A 15,490-nucleotide genomic window follows, 5' to 3' on the forward strand; every position below is an offset into this window, starting at 1 on the left:
AGACAGATGATGTGTTGGGCAAAGAAGTGTACACTGGCTTCAAAAACAGACACCAAGGTATTGAATAAGAGGATAAGAAGGAACTTTGTGTTTGCTAGGTTCTCTTCAAAGGCTTCCTTACACGTAAATATCATAAATATAGTCATTTCCTGATGATGCTAGGATCCCCCAGTCTGGTAGTCACAGAGCAGAGTACTCCTGAGAATCTGTCAGGTGCTTTAGGGCAATCTGATATACTGGTAGGAAATATGAAGGCCTAAGAACCAGTAAATAACAGAGAATTAGGAAATAAGCACTATTAACATTAAAAATCAAGGCTAATTTTAATTTTACTAGGATTTTAAAACAACAAAAATAAATACTCTAACACTAAAGATGGGACTTAACTTTGGATAAATAGATATTAGATCCTAAAGACACTTCCAAAGATTGAAAAAGCAAAATGATTCTTAAAAAATATTTTAAAAATAAAAATATTGGGGTCAAAACTCCACTTTGTCTAGTTTATGGATGGATGTGTAGAAAAGTAGGGGAAGCAAACAAACAGACAAAGGTACCCAGTGTTCTTTTTTACTTCAATTGCTCTTTTTCACTCTAATTATTATTCTTCTTATTTTTGTGTGTGTGCTAATGAAGGTGTCAGGGATTGATTTAGGTGATGAATGTACAACTATGTAATGGTACTGTAAACAATCGAAAGTACAATTTGTTTTGTATGACTGCGTGGTATGTGAATATATCTCAATAAAATGATGATTATAAAAAAAAAAAAAAAAAAATATTGGGGTCAATATGTTTGCTTGTTTGTGAGGATAAGTATAAGTGTTTAGACAGTAAAGTATTTCCTAATGTTTCCCAGTAATAAAAAGGAATGAACTATTGATACATGTACAACATGTATGAAAATCATTATGCCGAGTGAAGGAAGTCAGACAAAAAATGAGTACATACTGCATGCATGCATTTATTTAAAAAAACTCTAGAAAATAGCTAGAAGGAAGCAAGATCAATGGTTCCTGGGGATGGGAGAGGAAGGTGGGAAGGGACAAGAAGGTGTGAAAGGGAAAGGATTACAATGGGGTTAAAGGATACATTTGGGGTATTTATTCATTATCATAATTGTGGTTATGGTTTTACAGGTGTACACAAATGCCAAAAATTATGAAATTGTAGAGTTTATTTTATGTCAATTATACCTCAACAAAGCTGAAAGATTTCAATAAACTCTAATCTTTTGAAGGGAATTATATGGTGTATCTTTGTTGAATTTGTACATAAAGGAACTCGAAAGCATAAAGTAGAAGGTTTCTATAATGACGCCAACTGTGAACTGGAACAGGATTTTGTAACTGGCCTTCCAACTGGAGAATTAATATTGCAATTAAGAACCTAGAGGTTATATGTTTCTTTACACTGTCCATATTTCTCCTTTTTTCCACTGCAATATAGAAAAAATGTATGGACACAATCCTTACTCATCTTTATACTCCACAAGGTCTAGTATAATAGGTAGAAGAGGGCAGATGCTAAATAAGTAAATGTGCATTTGCTGCACAAATACAAAGGTCTCCCACCAGAAAGTCTAGCAACTAGTCTAAATCTGGTCTTGAATGAATTTGTGAGAGGAGGTGCATTCTCTGTACCAAAAAGACAAACCTAAGACATGCAAGAATAAGTAATTACACTTGTTCCAGTTTGCTAATGCTGCCAGAAGGCAAAATACCAGAAATGGATTGGCTTTTATAAAGGGGGTTTATTTGGTTACCAAGTGACAGTCTTAAGGCCATAAAGTGTCCAAGGTAAGGCATCAACAATAGGGTACCTTCACTGGAGAAAGGCCATTGGCATTCAGAAAACCCTCTGTTAGCTGGGAAGGCACGTGTCTAGCATCTGCTTGCTCCCAGATTGCGTTTCAAAATGGCGTTCTCTAAAATGTCAGCTTTTGGGGCGTTTTGTCCTCTCTTAGCTGCAGCTCCTCTTCAAAATGTCACTCTCAGTTGCTCTGAGGTTCTTCTGTTTGTGAGCTCTTTTTATAGGACTCCAGTGAACTAATCAAGACCCACCCTGAATGAGCAGGGCCACATTTCCATGGAAACATTCAATCAAGAGGTCACACACCCTAATCAAAGGTGTCACTCACAGTGGGGTGGGTCACATCTCCATGGAAACACTTCAATCAGAAGGTTCCAACCTAATCAACACAAACATGTCTGCCCCCACAAGGGTGCATTAAAGAATAGGGCTTTTTCTGGGGGGCATAATAATACACAAACCAGCACAAAACCCTTCACAGGCAGAGAGTTAAAAAAGGTTCCTTGACTACAAAAATGTTCAGGGCTTTTTTTTTTAATTTATTTAAACAAGCTTTGGCAAGTTTTATCAAAGAAAATTTTTACATGATTTACATAATTGTGGTTATGGTTTTATAGCTGTTCTGGCATGATGCAAAATGGATCAAAGACAGTCAGTGTGCACACTCTAGTATTTTCCGCATGCTGCGCCCAATTCAATAATTATTGCCACTGTAGTGATGGACACCAGTTCTGGCCAACATGGCATCGTACTCTATTTTGGATTTCCTTAGGACTGGGCAGTTGTTGGTGAGGTTGACCAGTTTCGCTTAGCTCTGCTTGGTCATCTTCAGAGTCTGCTTCACCCCAGCACATACTTTCCACTTTTCATAATAAGTTGGAGTTGAGTTGATCAACTCCAGTGACTTTTTTGTCTACTTTGTAGCCTCCACTTTCCTTCCTCAGGTGCAGGATGGCCCCCAACCAAGAGCCACTGCCAAGATGGCTGGGAGTAACAAAGCTCAGGATTATTTTTGAAAATCAGAATTTGCTTAAGGTTCTTTGTTTTGAGAAACAAGCACAAAGAGAAGTAAAATTCTGAATCTATTTTGAATGTTGTTAAAATTTTACATAGCCTAATTAGCTAACAAAGATGTGCTTAAGAGTCTGGGAAGGTAGGAAAGAACACTTAGATCCTGTCTCAAATATGGATAAGAGTAAGAGTAACAGGGTCCAGAGGCTCTAACTGATCACAGATGGGGCCAAAATGTCCAGTTATGGTTCACCACTGATCAATAGTGGCTCAGAGATTATAAACAAACTGTTTACAATGCTCAGTAGCAACCAATTAAAATAGTCAATAAAAATGCAGAAACACTGGAAATGAAACAAGGCCACTGATCTTTTTTGCTTCCCTGAGAGAACCAGAAGCCCCATCAGGAACTCACTGTTAGGAATTCACAGGAACTCTCACCTCCTCATCTATGCTCTGACCAACAGCAGGAAGGCAGGCATTTAGCAGCCTATAGCATCTGTACTCCCCTTTTCCCCAAAGAAGTTTTTCTCATCAAAGAAGTAGTTCTATTTTGGACTTTATTTCCTGTGAGAAATGCAGGCATAGAGTCAGTTGTGCATGGCCGTCATGCTATTTCTAACCACCAAGTCCACGGTTTCCCTGGTGTTTTGTAACACAAGAAGGAAAGTCTCTAACAGTTCTTAAGCCAGCATTTCTAAATCCATTCCTTAGGATATATTAGACATATGATTACCTGCAAAGAATGTGAAAGCCCACAGAGCCCTCTGGAAATGATCAAGCTATATGAGCTTAGTGAAGAATTAGTATACAATGAAGGTATGCAAGAGTCAAATAAAATTGCTCAGAAACTGAGTTTCACCCTGTAAAGTTGAACAGGTTGGTAGCCCACTGGTAACAGCTGTTAATTATCAGACCCTCCACTATCAGATTTGTCATTAAAAGTTAGGTGTCTAGTTGGACTGGGATCAAAGTATTCCTTCCTAATTGATAGGTTCAAAAAGGAAAGTATTGCTAGTTCAGATGGCCACCTAAAAGTAAATTAATAAAATCACCTTTACCTTGAGTTTCCTAGAATTTATCCTAGGAGAGATTCATTCACTCCTTCTACCACATTTACTAAGTGGTCTGCTATATGCCAGGCATTGTGACATCGGAAACAAAGAGATAAAGTATAGAAGCAAAACCAAGTCCTGACAACATTCAAGTCCCAGGTGCCAGTTATACTTGAGGCCCAACTGCATCATCCTTGTCCTTCCTTTGAGCATGTGAGATACCAACAAATTCCCTTAAGCAATGATTTGAATTGTTGGTTTTGTTTTTTTTTTTAACTAGTAACCAAAAGAGTTCTGACACACACAAAAATGAAAACTATACTTATATGAAAGCAAAACTGGGATCTAAATTTACCAAACTGAGTCCAGAGGAAAAGAAACTCTTAAATCTGCCTTGGCCTTGGAAGAGGTTAGTGGAATATCGGAGAAGGCATTACAGAAGAGGTAACTCTTGAAGGAATAGCAGTCTGCTATGCTGATCCTGAGAAGTGAAAAGATGAGGCTGGGAAGGCAGGTACATGTAGATGTTGGCCCTGAACCCTGAAGGTAATGGAAAGCCACTTAAAAAGTGGAGTGATGTGATCAAATCTGTAGAAGACACATCTTAAACTTCTAGTCTAGGTGAGTGGGAAGTAAGTGGTTCCGTTCAGTAAGTTAAACAGCTCAAAAGGAATAGCAGGTTTGGGGAAATGAGTTCACTTTCTCTGGGACACCTAGGGGGAGACATTGAACAGTCAGGAAGGTGGAGCTTAGGACAGGGAACTAAGTTGGACCTTCTAAGGAATAGTCAGTATATAGATAACAGGAAAAGATATGAGTGAGTGAGACTGCCCAAGGAAAAGAGAATGTTAAGGAGAAAACCTTGGGCAATGTCGACTTAAACAGTATCCTGAAGCCCTTCCTAACTTCTCAAAGCACAGCTTATACTTCCCCTGCTATATTCCCATAGCATTCTGTACAGATCTCTAGTCTAACATTTTTAAATGGCATTGTAATTACTTATTTACATATATGTCTCTGTTTCTATGTATTACATCACAGAACGCAGGGACTAAGACATCTCGGAGCTGGAACTCAGTGAACATCTAATCTGAAGGAAAAAATGACTCAGTGCTGATCATCAATGTCAAGCAAGCACGTATACTCTCCCTATCAGTCAAATCCTTCCATCAGTCCAAGGGTAAGAATCACATGGGTGCTATCCTGGAGCCCCAGAGAGTTCATTCAAGTCACTTGTGAGGAAGTGCAGAATCTTTATTTTTTCAAAAGTTCCTCGGTACTGCCACATTTGGGAGTCACTGCCTAGGTGACTAACTCCATGGATTACCATGAAGATGACGGAGTTCAAGAAAATTATCCAATTGCTGTAGTTGGAACAAGAGCTTTAAAGTCAGCTCTCAGGATGTATTACTCTACAGATTAGTAGCAATTTTTGGAGTACTGATTGCCTGCAGGTAGGAGATATATTTATTTGTACAAGACAACACAAGCTGATCTTTCTGCTAAGCAACTGCAATAGTACATCACGCTCCCCATTACAAAAAAAAAATAAAAAATAAAAACGACTTCCTCCTTTTTTTATTAGAGAGGTATAGGTTACAGAACAATCATGCATAAAATACAGGATTCCCATATACCATCCTATTACTAACATCTTGCATTGGTGTGGAACATTTGTTACAATTGATGATAGCACATTTTTATATTGTACTATTAATTACAGTCCATGGTTTACTTTAGGGTTTGCTGTTTGTGTTGTAAAGTTCCATGGAGTTTTAAAAAATTTTTATTCTAGTGCCATATATACAACCTAAAATTTCCCCTTTTAACCACATTCAAGTACATAATTCAGTGATGTTAATTAAGTACACAATGCTGTGCTACCATCACCACCATCCACTACCAAAACTTTTCCATTGTCCCAGATGGAAGTGGTATAGTGAAACAGAGCTCAATCTTAATTTTCCTGGTAGGAAATCAATAGATAATGCCTAACACTGAAAAATAAATTAAGAAATATCAATATAAACATATTGTTTAGTGATACGGGGTAAATATCAAAAGAAACATCTAAGAGTTGAAAGTGGTAGCTGCTGAGGAATGGGAGATTGCCAAGAACATACGACAGATAATGGTGTTTTCCTGGAAAAACTATCTGGCTCCTTCAATTTCAAGCATGTATAATATTGATAAGTCAATCTAAAATAAAAAAATAAGTGGAGAAAACTAAGCATTGCTATGTTCTCTCTCTCTCTCTCTCTCTCTCTCTCTCTCTCTCTATCTGTCCCCCTCCCTCCCTCCCTCCCTCCACCTACTCAGAGTGACCTCTGGTGATAGAACTGAGCCTGGCTTGTATTAAAAGGAAAAAAAAATAAATAATGATGATGTTGGGGATCTCTGAGAAGGAAATACCACTGGCCACTGTGAGCCAAACCCTGAACATGATGCGCAGGCTACTCTGATCCAGAAAGTGTTTTCATTTGTAGAACTGCTTTAGAACATTAGGGAGAACTTTGGGACTTTTTATAGAAGTAGGTGGTCATTTCCTGGACTCCTAGCTGGAAGTACAATGCCCCTGAGGTGCCAAGGGAAACTGGCAGGCAGGCATGCTGAGGGCTATTGACCAACTGCTTTGATTCATCTTCCCCGAAATACAAATTGTCCACCGACAGGTGATTCAATGCAAATAATGTACAAAAACGAGATGTTAAAAACTGAATGTAGAAATAGACACATCCTTTCACCATGTAAGATCATACTTCTTCGGGCAAGGCAAGATGGCAGACTGGTGAGCTGTATGTTTTAGTTACTCTTCCAGGAAAGTAAGTAGAAAGCCAGGAACTGCGTGGACTGGACACCACAGAGCAATCTGACTTTGGGCATACTTCATACAACACTCATGAAAACATGGAACTGCTGAGATCAGCGAAATCTGTAAGTTTTTGTGGCCAGGGGACCTGCACCCCTCCCTGCCAGGCTCAGTCCCGTGGGAGGAGGAGCTGTCAGCTCCAGGAAGGAGAAGGGAGAACTGCAGTGGCATCCCTTATCGGAAACTCATTCTGCTGATCCAAACTCCAACCATAGACAGACTGAGACCAGACACCAGAGAATCTGTGAGCAGCCAGCCCAGCGGAGAGGAGACAGGCATAGAAAAAAACAACACGAAAAACTCCAAAATAAAAACGGAAGATTTTTGGAGTTCTGGTGAACATAGAAAGGGGAAGGGCAGAGCTCAGGCCCTGAGGCTCATATGCAAATCCCGAAGAAAACTGATCTCTCTGCCCTGTGGACCTTTCCTTAATGGCCCTAATTCTTTGTCTCTTAGCATTTCAATAACCCATTAGATCTCTGAGGAGGGCCATTTTTTGTTTGTTTCTTTGTTTTTAATCCTTTTTTTTTTTTCTAAAACAATTACTCTAACAAGCCCAATACAGAAAGCTTCAAAGACTTGCAATTTGGGCAGGTCAAGACAAGAGCAGAACTAAGAAAGCTCTGAGACAAAAGGCAATAATCCAGTGGCTGAGAAAATTCACTAAACACCACAACTTCCCAAGAAAAGGGGGGTGTCCGCTCACAGCCATCATCCTGGTGGACAGGAAACACTCCTGCCCATTGCCTGCCCCATAGCCCAGAGCTGCCCCAGACAATCCAGTGTGACAGAAGTCCTTCAAATAACAGGCACACACCACAAAACTGGGCGTGGACATTAGCCTTCCCTGCAACCTCAGCTGATTGTCCCAGAGTTGGGAAGGTAGAGCAGTGTGAATTAACAAAGCCCCATTCAGCCATCATTTCAGCAGACTGGGAGCCTCCCTACACAGCCCAGCAACCCAGAACCGCCCTGGGGGGACGGCACTCACCTGTGACATAGCACAGTCATCCCTCAACAGAGGACCCGGGGGTGCACGGCCTGGAAGAGGGACCCACTTGCAAGTCTCAGGAGCCATACGCCAATACCAAGGACATGTGGGTCAGTGGCAGAGACAAACTGTGGCAGGACTGAACTGAAGGATTAGACTATTGCAGCAGCTTTAAAACTCCAGGATCACCAGGGAGATTTGATTGTTAGAGCCACCCCCACCCTCCCTGACTGCCCAGAAACACGCCCCATACACAGGGCGGGCAACACCAATGACACACGCAAGCCTGGTACACCAATTGGACCCCACAAGACTCACCCCCCATTCACCACAGAGGCAAAGCAGGGGAGAACTGGCTTGTGGAGAACAGGTGGCTCGTGGACGCCACCTGCTGGTTAGTTAGAGAAAGTGTACTCCACGAAGCTGTAGATCTGATAAATTAGAGATAAGGACTTCAATTGGTCTACAAATCCTAAAAGAACCCTATCAAGTTCAGCAAATGCCAAGAGGCCAAAAACAACAGAAAATTATAAAGCATATGAAAAAACCAGATGATATGCATAACCCAAGCCCAAGCACCCAAATCAAAAGATCAGAAGAGACACAGCACCTAGAGCAGCTACTCAAAGAACTAAAGATGAACAATGAGACCATAGTACGGGATACAAAGGATATCAAGAAGACCCTGGAAGAGCATAAAGAAGACATTGCAAGACTTAATAAAAAAAATAGATGATCTTATGGAAATTAAAGAAACTGTTGACCAAATTAAAAAGATTCTGGACACTCATAGTACAAGACTAGAAGAAGTTGAACAATTAATCAGTGACCTGGAAGATGACAGGATGGAAAATGAAAGCATAAAAGAAAGAATGGGGAAAAAAATTGAAAAAATCGAAATGGACCTCAGGGATATTATAGATAATATAAAACGTCCAAATATAAGATTCATTGGTGTTCCAGAAAGGGAAGAAAAGGGTAAAGGTCTAGGAAGAGTATTCAAAGAAATCTTCTAAACAACATAAATACACAAATCATAAATGCTCAGCCAACTCCAAATAGCATAAATCCAAATAAACCCACTCCAAGACATATTCTGATCACACTGTCAAACACGGAAGAGAAGGAGCAAGTTCTGAAAGCAGCAAGAGAAAAGCAATTCACCATGTACAAAGCAAACAGCATAAGACTAGGTAGTGACTACTCAGCAGCCACCATGGAGGCGAGAAGGCAGTGGCACGATATATTTAAAATTCTGAGTGAGAAAAATTTCCAACCAAGAATTCTTTATCCAGCAAAGCTCTCCTTCAAATTTGAGAGAGAGCTTAAATTTTTCACAAACAAACGCTGAGAGAATTTGCTAACAAGAGACCTGCCCTACTGGAGATACTAAAGGGAGCCCTACAGACAGAGAAACAAAGAAAGGACAGAGAGACTTGGGGAAAGGTTCAGTACTAAAGAGATTCGGTATGGGTACAATAAAGAATATTAATAGACAGAGGGGAAAAATATATATGACAAACATAAACCAAAGGATAAGATGGCTGATTCAAGAAATGCCTTCACGGTGATAACGTTGAATGTAAATGGATTAAACTCCCCAATTAAAAGATATAGATTTGCAGAATGGATCAAAAAAAAATGAACCATCAATATGTTGTATACAAGAGACTCATCTTAGACACAGGGACACAAAGAAATTGAAATTGAAAGGATGGGAAAAAATATTTCATGCAAGCTACAGCCAAAAGAAAGCAGGTGTAGCAATATTAATCTCAGATAAAATAGACTTTAAATGCAGGGATGTTTTGAAAGACAAAGGAAGCCACAACATACTAATAAAAGGGGCAATTCAACAAGAAGAAAGAACAATCATAAATGTCTATGCACCCAATCAAGGTGCCACAAAATACATGAGAGAAACACTGGCAAAACTAAAGGAAGCAATTGATGTTTTCACAATAATTGTGGGAGACTTCAACACATCACTCTCTCCTATAGATAGATCAACCAGACAGAGGACCGATAAGGAAATTGAAAACCTAAACAATCTGATAAATGAATTAGATTTAACAGACATATACAGAACATTACATCCCAAATCACCAGGATACACATACTTTTCTAGTGCTCACGGATCTTTCTCCAGAATAGATCATATGCTGGGACATCAAACAAGCCTCAATAAATTTAAAAAGATTGAAATTATTCAAAGCACATTCTCTGACCACAATGGAATACAATTAGAAGTCAATAACCATCAGAGACTTAGAAAATTCACAAATACCTGGAGGTTAAACAACACACTCCTAAACAATCAGTGGGTTAATGAAGAAATAGCAAGAGAAATTGCTAAATATATAGAGACGAATGATAATGAGAACACGACATACCAAAACCTATGGGATGCAGTAAAAGCAGTGCTGAGGGGGAAATTTACAGCACTAAATGCATATATTAAAAAGGAAGAAAGAGCCAAAATCAAAGAACTAATGGATCAACTGAAGAAGCTAGAAAATGAACAGCAAACCAATCCTAAACCAAGTAGAAGAAAGGAAATAACAACGATTAAAGCAGAAATAACTGACATAGAGGACAAAAAAACAATAGAGAGGATAAATATCACCAAAAGTTGGTTCTTTGAGAAGATCAACAAGATTGACAAGCCCCTAGCTAGACTGACAAAATAAAAAAGAGAGAAGACCCATATAAACAAAATAATGAACAAAACAGGTGACATAACTGCAGATCCTGAAGAAATTAAAAAAATTATAAAAGGATACTATGAACAACTGTATGGCAACAAACTGGATAATGTAGAGGAAATGGACAATTTCCTGGAAACATATGAACAACCTAGACTAACCAGAGAAGAAATAGAAGACCTCAACCAACCCATCACAAGCAAAGAGATCCAATCAGTCATCAAAAATCTTCCCACAAATAAATGCCCAGGGCCAGATGGCTTCACAGGGGAATTCTACCAAACTTTCCAGAAAGAACTGACACCAATCTTACTCAAACTCTTTCAAAACATTGAAGAAAATGGAACACTACCTAACTCATTTTATGAAGCTAACGATAATCTAATACCAAAACGAGGCAAAGATGCTACAACAAAGGAAAACTACTGGCCAATCTCCCTAATGAATATAGATGCAAAAATCCTCAACAAAATACTTGCAAATCGAATCCAAAGACACATTAAAAAAAATCATGCACCATGACCAAGTGGGGTTCATTCCAGGCATGCAAGGATGGTTCAACATAAGAAAATCAATCAATATATTACAACACATTAAAAATTCAAAAGGGAAAAATCAAATGATCATCTCAATAGATGCTGAAAAAGCATTTGACAAAATCCAACATCGTTTCTGATAAAAACACTTCAAAAGTTAGGAATTGAAGGAAACTTCCTCAATATGATAAAGAGCATATATGAAAAACCTACAGCCAGCATAGTACTCAATGGTGAGAGACTGAAAGCCTTCCCTCTAAGATCAGGAACAAGACAAGGATGCCCGCTGTCACCACTGTTATTCAACATTCTGCTGGAAGTGCTAGCCAGGGCAATCCGGCAAGACAAAGAAATAAAAGGCATCCAAATTGGAAAAGAAGAAGTAAAACTGTCATTGTTTGCAGATGATATGATCTTATATCTGGAAAACCCTGAGAAATCGACGATACAGCTACTAGAGCTAATAAACAAATTTAGCAAAGTAGCGGGATACAAGATTAATGCACATAAGTCAGTAATGTTTCTAGATGCTAGAAATGAACAAACTGAAGAGACACTCAAGAAAAAGATACCATTTTCAATAGCAACTAAAAAAATCAAGTACCTAGGAATAAACTTAACCAAAGATGTAAAAGACCTATACAAAGAAAACTACATAACTCTACTAAAAGAAATAGAAGGGGACCTTAAAAGATGGAAAAATATTCCATGTTCATGGATAGGAAGGCTAAATGTCATTAAGATGTCAATTCTACCCAAACTCATCTACAGATTCAATGCAATCCCAATCAAAATTCCAACAACCTACTTTGCAGACTTGGAAAAGCTAGTTATCAAATTTATTTGGAAAGGGAAGATGCCTCGAATTGCTAAAGACACTCTTAAAAAGAAAAACGAAGTGGGAGGACTTACATTCCCTGACTTTCAAGCTTATTATAAAGCCACAGTTGTGAAAACAGCATGGTACTGGCACAAAGATAGACATATACATCAATGGAATCAAATTGAGAATTCGGAGATAGACCCCCATATCTATGGCCGACTGATCTTTGATAAGTCCCCCAAAGTCACTGAACTGGGTCATAATGGTCTTTTCAACAAATGGGGCTGGGAGAGTTGGATATCCATATCCAAAAGAATGAAAGAGGACCCCTACCTCACCCCCTACACAAAAATTAACTCAAAATGGACCAAAGATCTCAATATAAAAGAAAGTACCATAAAACTAGAAGATAATGTAGGAAAACATCTTCAAGACCTTGTATTAGGCGGCCACTTCCTAGACTTTACACCGAAAGCACAAGCAACAAAAGAAAAGATAGATAAATGGGAACTCCTCAAGCTTATAAGTTTCTGCACCTCAAAGGAATTTCTCAAAAAGGTAAAGAGGCAGCCAACTCAATGGGAAAAAATTTTTGGAAACCATGTATCTGACAAAAGACTGATATCTTGCATATATAAAGAAATCCTACAACTCAATGACAATAGTACAGACAGCCCAATTATAAAATGGGTAAAAGATATGAAAAGACAGTTCTCTGAAGAGGAAATACAAATGGCCAAGAAACACATGAAAAAATGTTCAGCTTCACTAGCTATTAGAGAGATGCAAATTAAGACCACAATGAGATACCATCTCACACCGATTAGAGTGGCTGCCATTAAACAAACAGGAAACTACAAATGCTGGAGGGGATGTGGAGAAATTGGAACTCTTATTCATTGTTGGTGGGACTGTATAGTGGTTCAGCCACTCTGGAAGTTAGTCTGGCAGTTCCTTAGAAAACTAGATATAGAGTTACCATTCGACCCAGCGATTGCCCTTCTCGGTATATACCCGGAAGATCAGAAAGCAATGACACGAACAGATATCTGCACGCCATAGCAGCATTATTCACAACTGCCAAGAGATGGAAACAACCGAAATGTCCTTCAACAGATGAGTGGATAAATAAAATGTGGTATATACACACGATGGAATACTACGCGGCAGTAAGAAGGAACGACCTCGTGAAACATATGACAACATGGATGAACCTTGAAGACATAATGCTGAGCGAAATAAGCCAGGCACAAAAAGAGAAATATTATATGCTACCACTAATGTGAACTTTGAAAAATGTAAAACAAATGGTTTATAATGTAGAATGTAGGGGAACTAGCAATAGAGAGCAATTAAGGAAGGGGGAACAATAATCCAAGAAGAACAGATAAGCTATTTAACGTTCTGGGGATGCCCAGAAATGACTATGGTCTGTTAATTTCTGATGGATCCAGTAGGAACAAGCTCACAGAAATGTTTCTATATTAGGTAACTTTCTTGGGGTAAAGTAGGAACAGGTTGGAAGTAAAGCAGTTATCTTAGGTTAGTTGTCTTTTTCTTACTCCCTTGTTATGGTCTCTTTGAAATGTTCTTTTATTGTATGTTTTTTTTTTTTAATTTTTTTCTTTTTCATACAGTTGATTAAAAAAAGAAAGAAAAGTTAAAAAAAAAAAAAAAAAAAAACAAGGAAAAAATATGTAGTGCCCCCTTGAGGAGCCTGTGGAGAATGCAGGGGTATTCGCCTACCCCACCTCCATGGTTGCTAACATGACCACAGACATAGGGGACTCGTGGTTTGATGGGTTGAGCCCTCTACCATAGGTTTGACCCTTGGGAAGATGGTTGCTGTAAAGGAGAGGCTAGGCCTCCCTAAAATTCTGCCTAAGAGCCTCCTCCCGAATGACTCTTTGTTGCTCAGATGTGGCCCTCTCTCTCTAGCTAAGCCAACTCGAAAGGTGAAATCACTGCCCTCCCCCCTACGTGGGATCAGACACCCAGGGGAGTGAATCTCCCTGGCAACGTGGAATATGACTCCCGGGGAGGAATCTAGACCTGGCATCATGGGACGGAGAACATCTTCGTGACCAAAAGGGGGATGTGAAAGGAAATGAAATAAGCTTCAGTGGCAGAGAGATTCCAAAAGGAGCCGAGAGGTCACTCTGGTGGGCACTCTTACACACAATTTAGACAACCCTTTTTAGGTTCTAAAGAATTGGGGTAGCTGGTGGTGGATACCTGAAACTATCAAACTACAACCCAGAACCCATGAATCTCGAAGACAATTGTATAAAAATATAGCTTATGAGGGGTGACAATGGGATTGGGAAAGCCATAAGGACCATACTCCACTTTGTCTAGTTTATGGATGGATGAGTAGAAAAATAGGGGAAGGAAACAAACAAACAAACAGACAAAGGTACCCAGTGTTCTTTTTTACTTCAATTGCTCTTTTTCACTTTAATTATTATTATTGTTATTTTTGTGTGTGTGCTAATGAAGGTGTCAGGGACTGATTTATGTGATGAATGTACAACTATGTAATGGTACTGTGAACAATCGAATGTACAATTTGTTTTGTATGACTGCGTGGTATGTGAATATATCTCAATAAAATGAAGATTTAAAAAAAAAAAACTGAATGTATAAAATGAGCCAACATTATACTCAGTGACATAACACTCAGCCAAAGCAGTTACTGGGCTGCAGGAGTTTGATAATGTATGCCCAAGAAGCATAAGCAGCTGCATAATGAAATGAAATTTTTAGTAACTTAGAGAGAAATTTAATGTTTCTCCTCTATGAAAAATTCCAAGGAAAAATGTTAACAAAACACTGCTTAAAACATAACTCAATAAGAAACACACTTAATTATGTTATAAAGGATTTTAATGTTTTTAAATATGGCAGCAAGCCTTGGGGAGGGAAGAAGAGGAGCTTCAATTAAATAACGTCAGATTAAGTGACTAGGAGTTCCCAAGGTACCAGTCAAAACATCCCTGGAAATGTAATGAGCTAGAACATAAATTATATTTGTTAAAATTTCTCTAAGGGTAAGTTCAGTACACAATTGAAAGAAATATTTTACCTCAAACTTTTTATTTTGAAAATCTTCAAAGCTATAGAAAATTTGAAAGAATAGATGAATGAATATTCACATATCCTTTACCTAGATTTCACCAATTGTTATCACGTTGCCACACCTGTAGGTTCTCTCTCTCTTTCTCTGTGGTGTGTGTATATGTGTTTGTATGCATATACATGTCTTTTTTTCTGAACCATTTGGAAGTTAACTTAAACACATTTTTACTTCATCTTTTTTACTTTATGACTTAATTCAGCACACATCTCCTAAGAATAGGAATATTCTCCTACATTAACAATACCATTATGATACCTAAGAAAATTCACAGTAATTCAATCATGCAATTTATATAGCCCACATTTAAACTCTCCCACTTGTCTCAAAAGTGTCTTTTATACTTGTTTTTCATTTTGTTTCTTGATCCTGGATCCAATCAAGATTTATGTATTGCATTTTGTTGTTAAATCTCTAGAAGGGCTGTTGAAACAGGCCACAAGGAGTGATCCTGTATCAAGGGGCATATGCCGGGAATAACTGGCAACATCCAAGGAGGCAGTCCAAGTGTTTTGGTAAGAGGATACAAAGTCTGGAACCAAAATTGAGTTG

General features: G+C 38.6%; 1 protein-coding gene across 4 annotated transcripts in view; it reads right to left on the reverse strand.

The window, feature by feature from the left end:
* VWA8 (von Willebrand factor A domain containing 8) overlaps window positions 1-15,490 on the reverse strand; it is a 445,644-nt gene that overhangs the window by 282,134 nt on the left and 148,020 nt on the right. The gene's annotated exons all lie outside the window — the stretch shown is intronic.

Source organism: Choloepus didactylus, chromosome 12 (assembly GCF_015220235.1).
Source record: "Choloepus didactylus isolate mChoDid1 chromosome 12, mChoDid1.pri, whole genome shotgun sequence".
Taxonomy (NCBI): domain Eukaryota; kingdom Metazoa; phylum Chordata; class Mammalia; order Pilosa; family Megalonychidae; genus Choloepus; species Choloepus didactylus.